A 15,464-nucleotide genomic window follows, 5' to 3' on the forward strand; every position below is an offset into this window, starting at 1 on the left:
TTTGATTTTAGCTGGTGAGGAAGGCTGGAAGTCAAAAGATAGGAATCAGGTAAGCTACTGCCCTTTAGGGCAGGAATATAAATTTCCAAAAGACAAAATGAGAAATAAGATAGAACCTGGACTAACCCATTCAGCCATTATTTCTTCACATATGTGTTCTCTCTTTCCTCTTTTTCTAAGATTCCTATGATGCATCTGGTATACTTTATGATATCCCACAGACCTTTGAGGCTCTGTTTATTTTTCTTTATTTTTCTTTCTGTTTCTCAGACTGAATATTCTCAATTGATTTATCTTTCAGCTCTCTGATTTCTTTCATCTTTGAGATCTCTGGTATTTTCTTCTGCCATTTCATTCTGCTCTTGAGACCATCTAGTGAAATTTTTATTTCAGTTATTGTGTTTTGAACTCCCAAATTTCCATTTGTTTTTGTTTAAAAATTTGTATCTGTATTGATATTCTCCATTTGGTAAGCATTGTTCTCATTGAGCATGGTTTCCTTTAGTTCTGTAAATGTACTTATAACAGTTGGTTTAAAGTCTTTTTTTAGTATGTCTAACATCTGGGCTTTTCCAGGGACAGTTTTTATTCACAGCCCTTTTCCCTGTGTACATGCATTAGTTTCTTACATTTCTTTGCATATATTGTAATTTTTTTTGTTGAAGACTAGATGTTTAAAAGTAGTATAATGTGGCAACTTGGAAAATCAGATTTCCGTCCTCCTAGCATTTTTGATTGTTGTTGATGCTGTTTGTTTGTTTTGTGATTTTCCTGAACTAATTCTTTAAAGTCTTTATTCTGTCATGTGTGGCCCCTGAGGTTTCTGCTCAGTTAACCTGGTGATCAGCTAATAATTGGATGGAGATGCATTGATCGAATAGTCTCTCAGCTTTTGCTCAAGGGCTCTTTATGCGTGTTGGGGAATCTAATCAACACTCTGGCAGAAGGCTTGATCACCAATCTAATAATTCAGGCTGAAATTCTTCAGAGTTTCTGTCTTGAGGGAATTACCAGATACACTATCACAAATGAATTAAGTTTCAATACGTGTATCAAGTGGATCATGCAAATTGATGTACACTTTCAATACTTTTCTACTAGTAAGATCAGACTTTGGTTTTATATTGTTAATCTTAAAATCCTCTGATTTAACAGAATTTAAGCAATAATTTATTGTTGTAATAAAGCAAAAAGAAATATGGAGAAGAAACTTGAAAGTTTAGAACCTGAATTGGCCTCATTCATTTTAAAAAAATGTGTTGAATGCCTGCAATGTACAGACCCTGTGATGGGTACAAGCAATAGTAAAATGAATGAGATAAGAAGAAACAAGGGTAGAAATAACTTAATCCTATTGGAATTATCTCTAAAAAGATAAAATGAAATTAAATATTTTATTAGGGAAATTATAAATTAGAATTTTAATAATGCCAATGAAAGTGATCTGTACTTATTTTCACATTAGATTGTAATCCTATGTCCCATTTATATTGGAGATGTCATGACACTCTGAATATCCTAAGTTACCTTTTTGGAATGTAGTGCTACTTTTGGATCAAGCCAAATTCAGAGAAGTGAAAAAACTCAGTATATCCTGATCTTATAATACATTTTTGCAAACCTGCTGATGAAAATGTAGCAGATTAAAGTTTTATTAAAAAGAAAAAATATCATTCATAACCAGCTCATTAATCTTGAATAAATAATTTTTAATTTATTTAATTTTTAAATGTATTTATTTAAATAATGCAGAAAATAAGTACAATAATGCATCCCAATATGTCAAGGGCCACAATAAGTATTGGCCAGCGCTGCTTCAGTTCCCTCTGATTTTTCCTTCTGAAAGCACAGAACCCATTCAACATCTTCTATCACTGCTGGCCCCAGCTACTTGACCCGCTCCCCACTGTCCCTGTGTTATTTCACACTACCTGCTCCCAGTCAGCAGATGTAACTACATCACATTTGAGAGTTCCTGGTATTAATAGAACCAGGCTGGGAGACTCCCTCTTGATCTGGCCAATGAGTTTTTATAGAATTAATACTTTTTAAAATTGCGGAAACGAGAATGGTTCCTTTTTCTGAGGTTGCTTTTACTCTCAGCAATCAGAGGAAAATGTCATAAGTTTCCATCACCACGTATCTAATAGCTGTGCCTGTATGGCCTGCTCTTCCTCCCATTACTAGGAATTAACTGTTCATCTTCCTAGCTGTGGCTCCTCCCTGTGCATGAGAGCCAATCTCCTCTTTCCTATTCAACATCACTTCAGATACTTCTTTCTCATCTGTCTTTCTTCTCTACCGGCTCATTCTCATGAATATAAAACATGCTATTATTTCACCTACTTAAAAAATACAACTCTTTCTTAACCCCACGTCACAGTAGACTTCATTCTCTCGTCCCTTTTAATGTATTGCAAGTTTTAAAAAAAATCTGATTTCACTGTCTAGTTTTTCTTCAATTTCCTCTTGAACCCATTTCAATCAGGTTGAATTTCAGTTCTCATGATATTTGACCTCCCAGTCACATTTGATGCTGCCAATTACTCTCTTCTGGTTGAACTACTTGTTTTCTGTGCTTTTAATAGTTTTCCTCTTTCTTTCCTATTACAGTTGCTCAGTCTCTGTCTCCTTTACCTAGTCCTGCTCATCTTCCCATCTTCTTAAGGTTGGAGTGTCCACAAGTTTGGTCCTTGCATCTCTTTGTTTTTCCCCTTGCTTCGTTCAGCCACAAGATAGTTCCATCTGGCTTAGATACTATCATATGCTGAAGACCCCAGTTCGTATATCCAGACCAAACCTCTCCTTGAACCTCTCCAGATTCATATATCTGACTAATGGCATAACATCTCCACTGAATATCTAATAAATATCTCAAACTTATATTCAAAACTTATTGTTCCTCTTCCTCCCCAACAACATCTATCTGCTCCTCTGGCAGATTTTGCCTTTTCTAGAAATGTTAACTTCATCCTGTCAATTGCTCAGACCCCAGAGCCGTCTTTGGATCCTCTTTTTCCCTCCAATCCCAAATCCAATTCATTAGCAAATCCTGTTGGCTTCACCAGCAAACTGTATCCAGAATCTGTTTCCAGTGAATTGCACTGCTGTTGCACTGGTCAAAGCCACCATCCTCTCTCTCATGAATTATTGCAACAGCCTTCCAACTGGTCTGCCTGATTTGCCCCTTTACTCTGCCTACAATTTATTCTTAACACAAAACACAAAGCAATTCTTAGATCCCAGGTCAGATCATGTCACTTTCAATGCCTTTCCCTCTTATGCAAAGTAAAAGACTGAAAGTTTACAATGCCTACCAAGCCCTAAAGATTCGATACTCTTTCCTCTCTTAACCTCATCTCTTACTGCTAGCTCCCGTACTCCTTCCCTTCAGCTACACTGATCTCTTTGTAGTTCTCCAACACAGAAGGCATGCTTCTACTTCGGGGCCTTGATATCTGCTGCTACTCCCATCTGGAATGTCCATCCCTCTGTTATCCATATACCTGGGTCCCTTATCTTACTCAGGCCTTTGCTCAACTGCCATCTTCTCAGTGAGGGCTTTCCCAGTCATGCTATTCAAAATTGCAAAGCATCCCCCCAAACAGCCTACGTACTTCCTATTCTCTTATTCTGCTTTAAATTTTTCCAAAGCACTTTATAACATCTGACCTGTAGTACTTTTTCTTATGTTACATCTCAAGCACCTAGAACTGTGTCAGGCACATAATGTATCTAATGAATATTAGCAGAATGATTGTCAATGCAGAACCTGGGAAGATAATTACCATGTCTCTTCCTGACACAACCACTGGAACAGTGGGAAGCCAAGAGCAGGAGCTACCTTCTGAGTAAGAAACAGATTCCCATATGAGTAACATTTCTCCACCTAGGCCTAAAGGACTAAAATTAAGCATGAGAAGATAAACTATGAGTGAAAATTGCAGAGCCAATAAACAATCAATTCAGGGTTGCCAAATCTATTAATATTAGAGTAATCAGAAAAGAATGCAGAATAGTTACTATGAGTTGTTTAAAGATATAAAGATTATAATAAGAAAATACCAGGAAATAATAGATTTACAAAATGTAACTCTCGATGTCAAAATACATGAATGTGTTTAACAGCAGATTATGGGAAGAATTTAACCAGCACTTACTTAAGAGAGACAACAAGATAGAAAATGTGAAAGAGAAGTTGAGGGATGATAATTGAATGAGAAAATCTAATATAGGAATGACTGATGTCTCCAGAGGAAAAAACAAATACAATTTTGGAGAGAAAGTAGTTTAAACCACTTTTACACTGTTGGTGGGACTGTAAACTAGTTCAACCATTGTGGAAAACAGTGTGATGATTCCTCAAGGATCTAGAACTAGAAATACCATTTGACCCAGCCATCCCATTACTGGGGATATACCCAAAGGATTATAAGTCATGCTGCTATAAAGACACATGCACACATATGTTTATTGCAGCACTATTCACAATAGCAAAGACTTGGAATCAACCCAAATGTCCATCAGTGACAGACTGGATTAAGGAAATGTGGCACATATACACCATGGAATACTATGCAGCCATAAAAAAGGATGAGTTCATGTCCTTTGCAGGGACATGGATGAAACTGGAAACCATCATTCTCAGCACACTACCACGAGAACAGAAAACCAAACACCAAGTGTTCTCACTCGTAAGTGGCAGTTGAACAATGAGAGCACATCGACACAGGGAGGGGAACATTACATACCGGGGTCTGTCAGGGGGTGTGGGGCTGGGGAGGGATAGCATTAGGAGAAATATCTAGTGTAAATGATGAGTTGATGGGTGCAACAAACCAGCATTGCACATGTATACCTATGTAACAAACCTGCACGTTGTACACATGTACCTCATAACTTTAAGTATAATAATTTTTTTAAAAATGTAGACAATCAAATGGCAAATATTTAAATAAATCCTAGCAAGCATTGCCTGTATAAAATTACAATGGTGGTTGAAAAACAAAACCAGCTCAGAATTCCAGTGTCTCCCCACCCCTGCCACCATCAAGATCTGCACTCCTCTTACAACACCCTAGTAGCTGTTCTCCACCAGCCCCATGCATTCTTAACTTAGTCTTTATCCAAAATCTCAGGGGATTTCAATGCAAATTTCAGAGGTTCTTTATCTGTGCAAACCCCCATCTTCTACTAGCCTGCCCCAGAAATTCCAGCTACCTTAGCGGCACTGAATTCAGGTCTGTTCCTTCTGCACTGCTGTAATACTGCTTTCTATTTGGGATCCACTTTGTGCTGCAATTTGGAAAGTGTCCAAGATGAAAAGCTAGGCTGAATGTTGAGCTCATCTTTAGTGTTTCTTGTCTCTCAATATCATAACCTTGTGCTGCCTATTGTCCACTGCCCAAAAATAGTTGTTTCCTGTGTTTTTTACAGCTTTATAGATGTGTAGACAAAGGGTAAGTTGCTTGTTGCTCCCTCTTGGCAGGTGCCAAGTCCCTAATTCATTAATGTTTTAGTCTGTAGCCTTCCTTTAGGACTATAAATGATAAATGATAGCATATAAGGCTACCAATTTGTTTTAAAACACCACTTTATTGCTTTCCCACAAGTTTCCATATGTAATGCTTTGGTGTAATTAAATTCTAAGTTTTCCCTTTTTCATAATTCATTATTATTTCTTTTTAAATGTATGGCTTATTCAGAATTGTATTTTCTTAATAAAAGACACGTACAAGAATCTTCATAGCCATTTTATTCAGTAAGCTAAAGACAGCAAGCTAAATATGGAACCTAGGTGGTCATGAGCAGAACAGGTGAACAAATTAATGTATATGCATACGATGGAATTCTACTTAGCAGTGAGAACCACAGCATTCTAATGCATGTAGCAACATGGGTTAAACTTAACACCATCCTGTGAAAAAGATGCCAGACATGAAGGAGAATAGATAACACAATGTCATTTAATAGGAAAGTCTGAAAAAGTCAAAACCAATTTATGGCATTAGAAATTATAATAATGGTTGCCTCTGCAGGGGTGGGGAGGTAACAAGGATTGACTGAGAAGGGACAGATTGATGGGAATAAAAATCACTGAAAAACTTAGAAATGTAAGAAATATAATTTTAAAATTTTTATTTCATGCAATTTGATTTCTGACTCCTTAATCCCAGGTATTCTAATGTTTCTTTTCTCTTTTGGGATTCTGCATGGCACTGGGTTCTAATGCAGCACCATAGCACTCAGGGCAGGGGACACCCTGACTGTTGGTCATCGGCTCATAGACATTGCTCCAGAGAGCACGATCCCCCTGCTGCTTCTGCACCCTCTTGGCCACATGGTCGCCAGCTCCTGGATGTGCCATGCAGTATACCCTCCAAAGTCAGGCCAGCTTTCTGCAGAAGTTGCTGATAACCAGACCCCAGGCCCCTCTGCTCTATTGACCCTTCAACGTCTCTCTCAGTCTCCCTGAGCTCCAAGAAAATCCATCAGGCTTGGGGAGGTCCCCGCATTCACTTCTACTTCTCTGAAATGTTTCTTCTCCTCTTTTTGGAGGCACAATCTTGCTCTGTTGCCCAGGTTAGAGTCCAGTGGTGCAATCATGGCTCATTGCAACCTTGAACTCCTGGGCTCAAGTGACCCTCCCACTTCAGCCTCCCAAGAAGCTGAGACTACTGGCACATGTCAACAGGCATGGCTATATTTTTTAAAAAGTTTTTGTAGAGACAGGGTCTCGCTATGTTGCCCAAGCTGGTCTCGAACTCCTGGTCTCCAGCAGTCCTCCCGGGTTGGTTTCTCGATGTGCTGGGATTACAGGTATGAGCCACTGCATCTGGTTGTTTCTTCTCCTTCATGTATGAATCCTATCTTCTGTTTGGGCTTAGGCTTTCAGAAATACAAGCCAAGAAAAGAGATACTTGTCAGGTAATCCTGGATTTCCATCTTGCCCCACTCTCTGAATGGAGTCATGAGTCAACTCTGGAAATTGAGAGAAGGACAAAGGATAAACAAAGGACAAACTAGCCATGTATTGGTGTCTTAAGATACTATCTTGCTCGTATTATTTTACTGGTCTCTAACTCTCTGCCTTATGGAAAATGAGACTCCATTTAAAATTTCACTTCATGGGCCACTCAGATATTCTTTTTCTTGAGTAGGAACTGCAATGTGCTCATAATCACCTCCTTTTAAAAATGGCTCCATGATGCGTCTTCTGCATTTCTTGCATATGCTAAGTGTTGTCTTGACTCTGAGGAGCTCGGTGATGTACCAGGGTTTGTGTTGCTGAATGGTTTGGTGTCATTAGCACCGTAATTCCAAACTATCAGCAACAGGATTCTCCATTCTCAGGTTTTGTATGATCTGCTTGGCACCACACTACCAAGGTTTTGTTTCTGTGGTCAGCGGGCTCTGCAGCACACAAGTTACTTCCTGGTCAGAAAAGGCCCAATCCCTGACCAAGGTATCTCAGTTCCACTATGAAATGGGTAAGAATTTCTGCTTAGCTAATAGCTAAGATGGGTAAAGGTCAGATAAAATTGTTAAAGCTGTGTAGGAAAAATATCCTTTCTACAACATGTACTGAAATTAAAAATATGCAATTGTGAACAACTTTGGTTCAGAATTTTTTCCTTTCCCTGACATTCCTGAGGGCTGCCTCTGACCTTTCTCCTGTCCTGTGACTCAAATCACTGCTCCATTAAGAACAAAAGAGAGAGAATTTCCATGCAGATGAGAAAAAAAGAGCATAGCAGCCTTTTAATCCTGTGCAGTGTAAGAAGTACCCATGTAAGAGATTTGTCCAAGTACACGGACAAGGTGGACAGACTGAAATAATCTTGGGTAAGAGCAACCAGTTAGAAATATAAAAATTTGCTGAGTTCTGATTGTGTTGACCTTTTGGTTTGAGGTTTTATATCCAATTTCCCCTGAGGCTGGTGAGCCTCTAGGCATTTGCTTTTTATTTATTCATGGATATGTTCTGCAGCCCGTCTGGGAAGAAGCTTGCAATCCTCCTCTGCTGTGTTCTACACCTCATTTCTCCAACCCTAGGCTGTGAGTCACTGAGGTCACCCATCACTAAGCACTGCCTCACATTGCTGAGAGTCTCCTAGCGCATACTACACTACCAGTGGAGAGAGAAGATTGGTCTGCATGAAAACTGTCATCTCTACCTCTCTTGAGAAAATTCCTAGATGAACTGTACATTCTGGAGTTGGTGCTACGGAGAGCAAAACAATCCTCAGTAGCAGGTCAGACATGTAGACCGAGCAAGGCCGACAAACTAAACTAAAAAAGAATTAGAGTAACATCAAAGAAAATATGCCATCTAGGTCAAGAATGATGTCTTAAGACATAAAATGCAAACTATGAAGGAAAAGATTGACAATTTTGACTTCATTTGAAAAACGGTTGTATGACAGAGATATAAAAAATTTAAAAAGTCAAACCCACAGGTTAGGAGAAGAGGTTACAATGTTCCTAAGCAACAAATGATTCATCTAAAGTATCAGTTTAAAAGATGAACAACTCAAAAGAAAAATAAGTAAAGAAAACAAGCAAGCCCTTCACAGAAAAAGAAATACTTATAGCCAATACATAAGAAAAGATATAGAGCTTTACTAGCATCAGGAAAATGCAAATGCCATCTCACTCCATTTAGGTTGGTGAAATGTAAATTGCATGACTTTACTAAGTGTGGGTAGAGAAACAGAAACCCTCACCACGTGTACAACCACAACAAAATACATTTTGGCATCATTAGGCAAAGCTAAAAATATACACACATGCCTATGACCCAAAACTATTTCGAATTACTCCAAGAGAAACTCTCACATTTTTGGAAAAAGAAACATACTCAAGGACAATTCTGTAGTGCCTTTCACAACAGGAGAGCTTCATGTAACCTAACTGTCCATCAATAGGGGAATGTATGGATAAAGTTAGAATTATACAATGGAAAAAATATATAGCACAGTCTAAATGAATTAATTGGAGCTATATGTGTTAGTACAAACATGTTGAAAACTAACACTGGCTGGCATGTTGCCCCTGTTGCAGAGTGGTCTGGACAGTGTAGAACTACTTATACTAACTTTTAAAAGAGAAAGACAATAATGTATATGGTGCGAAATAATATATGTATATATATCTATATAGGGTGTATGTATTTACTAATACACTAGTGTGTATATACTACATATAGTGTATTATATATAATAGTGTTTTTTCTTTTTAAAATTATAAATGGCTTATATATGGTGTGTATATGTATATGTGTGTATACAGACACATACACACATATATATGATAAGAGTACAGACCAACCTCAGAATACTGATAACCTCTGGAAAGGGAGGGAAAGATAAGAAAAGAGAAGGAAGAGGAGGAGGAGGACGAGGAGGCTGTTACCATTCTTTTGAGTGCTTCTTATTTGCTAGTTCCTGTTCTAAATATGGTCAATGGATTATCTCATTTCATTCACCCTCATAGTTACCTATAATACAGGCACTAATATTATCCTCATTTCACAGACAAGAACATAGGATTTCAACTTTGTCCATTGTAAAGTGCTTCTTTAAAAAAATTAGATCTGAAGTAAATATGATGAATACTAACATGTATTAAATCAGAGTGGGGGCCAATATACATACTACATTTTTGAGAGGTGTTTTGTGACAAAGAAGCATGCAAGTGAAACAAATGAAATCTTTTGCCTTATTCAAAGATCTCAGAATACCAAAAAGAATTACTCTCTCCCTAGACTTACTTTTCTAAAACGCTGATAAACTACTAAAGTTAATTAATATCTTTGCCTGTTCAACCTTGGTAGTGACTTATCATCAATATGCTTATGGGCTACCAACCATCAGATAAGCAACTATTTTCTTAGTTAACACTGAACACAATAATTTACTAATCAAAGCCATCCCTCAAGGCAATTTCTTTCCTTATAAGCTGATTTCTAAGTTAAATGTTAGGATTACATAGAAAATAGTTCTTTCTTATCTGATAATAATGAATTTGCAGTTTATATAATTTTATGTATGTTTCTTGCACTAATTCAATCAGAGTAAATTGGGTGAGTGATTTGAAGAATCAAAGAAAGTGCTACATACCATCCTTCAGCGTCTTCATTTGCCTTCCATTTTCCTGACGTTTCCCCTAACACTTTAATCTTGGTTGGCAAAGAGTCAGCAGGTCAAATGTCTTACCACTGCATAGTGAGGGTCACCCACTTTGTAGCCTGAGATGATTGAGTCCAAACCCATCATTGCTGTATCTGCTCTATTCACTCATTTTCCCCATTTTATGGGTTATACATAACTTACAGCACTCTTGCTTCCAAGAATCATACACCATCAGTTATAAATATATGGAGCTGCAAGTAAGAGAATGCCTTACCTGTACAGATAGTCTCTGACTTACGATGGAGTGTTTGACTTGATGATGGTGGGAAAGCAATGTACATTCAGTAGAAACTATGCTTTGAATACCCATACAACTATTCTATTTTTCACTTTTGACACAGTATTCAATACATTACAGGAATTATTTAACACTTTATTATACAATAGGCTTTGTGTTAGATGGTTTTGCCCAACTATAAGCTAATGTTAATGCTTTGAACATGTCTAAGGCAGGCTAGGCTAAGTGCTGATGTTTGGTATATTAAGTATATTAAATGCATTTTTGACTTATGATGTTTTCAACTTATGATGAGTTTATCAGTATGTAATCCCACCATAAACTGAGGAGCATCTGTATAGTATAACAAATATGGAGGTGGGGACAGAGACCCAGACTCTTTCTATCTATCTCTCCATCACTCTCAGCTTGCCTGCTTCTGTTGCCTCATTGATATAGAGTTGTTGCAGCTCCAACAAGGCAGACAAAGGGGTATAGGAAGTAAAAACTGAAATCTGGGTATTTTCCATCCAAACAGAATGCAAACACTATCCTAGAAACACTAACGAACTTGTGTACATTTTTAAAAAATCAGAACTATGTCACATGGTCATCTTTGTCTGCAAAGGAGGTTGAAGAAATGGAAAATAGGAGTGTCCCACTGGTCTTAGTCAAGTCATGATTCATTCTTTCTCGATGTACACATTATCTCCCTACACAAAGCAGTTATCTTGGCATAGAGGACAAGAGGAGAGATATTTGGAAAGCAATTATGTGACTTCACAGTGTTCAGCCATCTGATCTACCCTGGGGGGAGGCAAATTCTTTAATTCAGTGTTCAATGTACCTGCTCCTGATTTAGCCCCACTGGACAATGGAAAAAGTTTTGTCGGAAAGGGTACGGTTGACTAAGTTTGGTATTCTCTGTCTCCTTCTTGAGTCCATGTCTGGGCAGAAAATCCACCAAGGGTGGTTGTAGAGTTGGATTAAAACGAAGACTGTTCAGGCTGCTCATGGTTTTTGCAGTATATTGGCAAGGCAGAAAATTAGCAAGGATATTCACAAATGAACAATCTCAATAGTGTTATGAACTATGAAGAATGTAAAGCAGAGCAATAACTAGGGTGGAACCTACCTGGAGGGGAAAGAAGGGGCAGTGTTGATACTGAGTATTTCAGATAGGATAGACAGGGAAGCCTTCCCTCAGGGGGTGACTGTTGACTTGAGATGTAAGTTATGAGAAGGCACCAGCCATGAAAAATCTGAAGCATGAGTACTACAGGCAGAGGTGATAAGTGCAAAGACCCTAAATTGAGAATGAGCTTGGACTGGAGCAGAGTGGGAAAAGAAACAAGTGAAACTAGATAAGGTATAGGTAAGAAATAGAGGTGAGCAAAGTAATAGAGAGCCTCATGGGAATGTTGAGAAATTGGAGGTTTAAATACAGTAACAGAAATAAGACAATGACATAATCTTATTTTGTTTTACAACATATAAGGGATGCTAAGCCATTCTTGGGATAAGTCAGAAATATGGTGCCAGTTAACTCAGGTCTCTTTACATACCTAGCCAAATGTAAATTGTTTTCACTGTTACTCATTAAGAAAACATTCTTAAGAGAGAAAAAATAAAACATTCCTCATTGCTGCCATCTACAAAAAATGCAAATGTGAAACAGATATTTTAAAATCTTGGTTTAAAGTATTGATAAGTTATTAACCAGTTTGGGACATTAATGTATCTTCATGCAATGGCTAACTTCATATGACCTTTGTAAAGGTGCTTTTGCAAAAATAAATGGAAGATTGACTTCTAGTTTTCAGTCCAGCATGTAAGAAACTTGGAAGTCGTGACTCCAGTCTTTACAACAATAAAAGTTGAGCAAACTGAAAATCAGCAACTCTTCTTAAATCCATTAGGAAACTGAAGTCACAATGCACCCCCAAATTGAGGTCTATCACTCCAAAATTGGTGACAGGCTGATAGAGAGAATCACAACTTTCTTGGGCAGAAGCCCTGGAATAAAAACCACCAGGAAAATTTAACCTGTACTTGATGAATCGCTAGATGGTCAGTGTGGATAAGATTGACAGTTAAAAACTTCAGAGGGCCCAGTCCTAAGAGGGACATATGCTTTGATGAGTTTTACTTCCAGGCGTCCTATCAGTTTCTAACAAAGAAGATTAGAGAAAAATTCCCTTGTGTTTCTGGCAGGGGATAGAGGAAAGTAGCCACTTTAAAATATACCAAGATCATTCTGTTCTAAACAAGGCCTGCCCTTAACAAAAATTTAAAAAGGCCTCTGACTGTTCCATCAGTAGACCGAACATTGCGAAGCAAAGAATCTGTGAGTTTGAAGGAAGGTCAATAGAAACTTCCAGCACTAAAACGCAACAAGAAAAAAAGTCAAAAACAGCAGAATATTCAAGAACTGTGAGACAATTACAGGAGGTATAACATAAATGTAATGATAATACCAGAAAAAATAAGACAGAAAGGACCACAGGAAATGTTTGAAGTAATAATGGCCAAAGTTTTCCAAAATTTATGACAAAAATAAAACCACAGATCCAGGAATCTTAGAGAACACCAAGAAAGATAAATACCAAATAGTCTATAGAGAGGCATGTCATATTCAAGCTGTAGATAACTAGAGACAAACAGAAAATTTTGAAAAAAGCCAAAGGCGGGGGGGAATTTTACCTGTAGAGGAGCAATGATAAAAATTCTATCAGGCCAAGTGAGGTGGTCCATGCCTGCTGTAATCCCAGCACACTGGGAGGCTGAGGTGGGAGGATCACCAGAGGTCAGGAGTTCAAGACCAGCCTGGCCAATATGGTGAAACGCAACCTCTACTAAAAATACAAAAATTAGCCAGGCATGGTGGTGCATGCCTGTAGTCCCAGTTACTCACAAGGTTGAGATGGGAGATTCACTTTTTCAAAAAGTGTAAAAGTCCAGGAGGTCGAGGCTACAGTGAACCATGATCCAAACTGGGTGACAGAGTGAGACCGTTTCTAAAAAAAAAAAAAAAAAAATATCAGATTTCTCTTCAGAAACCATGCAAGCAAGAAAGAGAGTGGAATAAGATATTTAAAATGTTAAAAGAAAAAGAAACCCCACCAACCTAGAATTCTATATCCCGAAAAATTATGCTTCAAAAGTGAAGGAGAAAAAATGATTTGCTCAGATACGCAAAACTTGAGGGAATTTGTTGCCAGTAGACCTGCCTTGCAAGAAACGTTGAAAGAAGTTCTATAGCGTGAAGGAAAATTATATATGCAAGAAACTTGGATAACATAAAGAAAGAACATTAGAGAAGGCATAAATGAAGGTAAAATAATTATTTTTATTTTTATTATTCTCAACTGATATAAGAATGTGAGAAAATGGAGTCATATAAAATTCCCAGGTAAAACCAAAATTCGCAGAAAAAGAGTGAAATACAAATAAGCAGACAAAAGAAAACCCAAGGGTGATGAATCGCAAACAGTAACAAATGTAGTAGGTATAAATCCAGCTATATCAATAGCCACTTTAAACACCAGGGTCTCAAGTATACCCATTAAAAGAGACTGTCACAGTGGATAAAAAGGCAAGACCAACTGTATTTTGCCAAAGAAATCCACTTTACATATAAAAACATACATAGGGTTAAAGTAAAGAGTTGAAAGATAAATCATGATAACAATAATCAAAAGAAAGCTGGAGTAGTATATTAATTTTAGGAAAAGCAGACTTCAGAACAAGGAAATTATCAGGAATCAATATGGGAATTGCAAATTGCATAATGATAAAGGGGTCAGTTCTCCAAGAACACATAATAATCCTTAATGTGTATGTGCCTAACAACAGAGTGTCAAAACACGAGTAAAAAATGGACAGAACTGCAGTAGAAACAGACAAATCAACTATTTTAGTTGGAAACTTCAACACTGTCTATCAGAAATAGACAGATCCAGTAGACAGAAAATGAATAAGGACATAGTTGTGCTCCATAGCACCATCAATCAACTGGATCTAATGGACATTTACAGAACACTTCATTCAATAACAGCAGAATACACATTCTTTTTGAGGTCATAAGGAACATTCATCAAGATAGAGCCCATTCTGGGCCATAAAACATATGTTAACACATTTAAAATAATACAGATCATATAGCGTATGCTATAGATCACAATATAACTCATCTACAAATCAATAGCAAAAAGATAGCTGAAACTCTTCTGAGTATTTGGAGATTAAATAGCTTGTAAAAACTACGTAGGTCAAAAAAGAAACCTCAAGCAAAGTCTGAAAATATTTTAAACAAAATAAAAATGAAAATACAACTTATCAAAATGTGTTGGATGCAGTGAAAGCAGTGCATAGAGAGAAAATTATAGCACTGAATACATATATTAGAAAAGAATAGAGATCTGAAATCAATTACCTAAATTTCTACCTTATGAAACTAGAAAAAGAAGAGCAAATTGGCTTTAACTTGCCAATTAGAAAGAATTAGAAGAAAAAAAAATGAAAATTAGAGCAGAAATCAATGAAATAGAATAGAGGAAATCAACAGAGAAAATCAACAAAACTGAAAGTTGGTTCTTTGAAAAGATCAATAAAATTGTAAAAGTCTAACCTGATTAGCTAAGAACAAAACAGAAGACATAATATCATCATAAATGAAATAAGGGCCATAAATACTGATTCTATGGACATGAAAAGAATAATAAAGGAATATTATGAGCAACTCTTTGTCCACAAACTTGAAAACCTATATGTAATGAACCAATTCCTTGGAAGGCACAATCTACCAAAATTCACACAAAGAGAAATAGACAATTTGAATACTCCTATTAAAGAAGTCAAATCTTCTTCTACTGAAGAAGTAGAATCAATAATTAATGACCTTCCAAAACAGAAAACATCAGACCCATTTGTATCGTTAGTGAATTCTACCAAACATTTAAGGAAGATATATCAGTTCTCTACCATCCCTTCCAGAAAATAGAATCGGAGGAAATACTGCTTAACTCATTATGAAGCCAGCATTACCCTAACAA

The sequence above is a fragment of the Piliocolobus tephrosceles genome, chromosome X (assembly GCF_002776525.5).
Source record: "Piliocolobus tephrosceles isolate RC106 chromosome X, ASM277652v3, whole genome shotgun sequence".
NCBI classification, from domain to species: Eukaryota; Metazoa; Chordata; class Mammalia; order Primates; family Cercopithecidae; genus Piliocolobus; species Piliocolobus tephrosceles.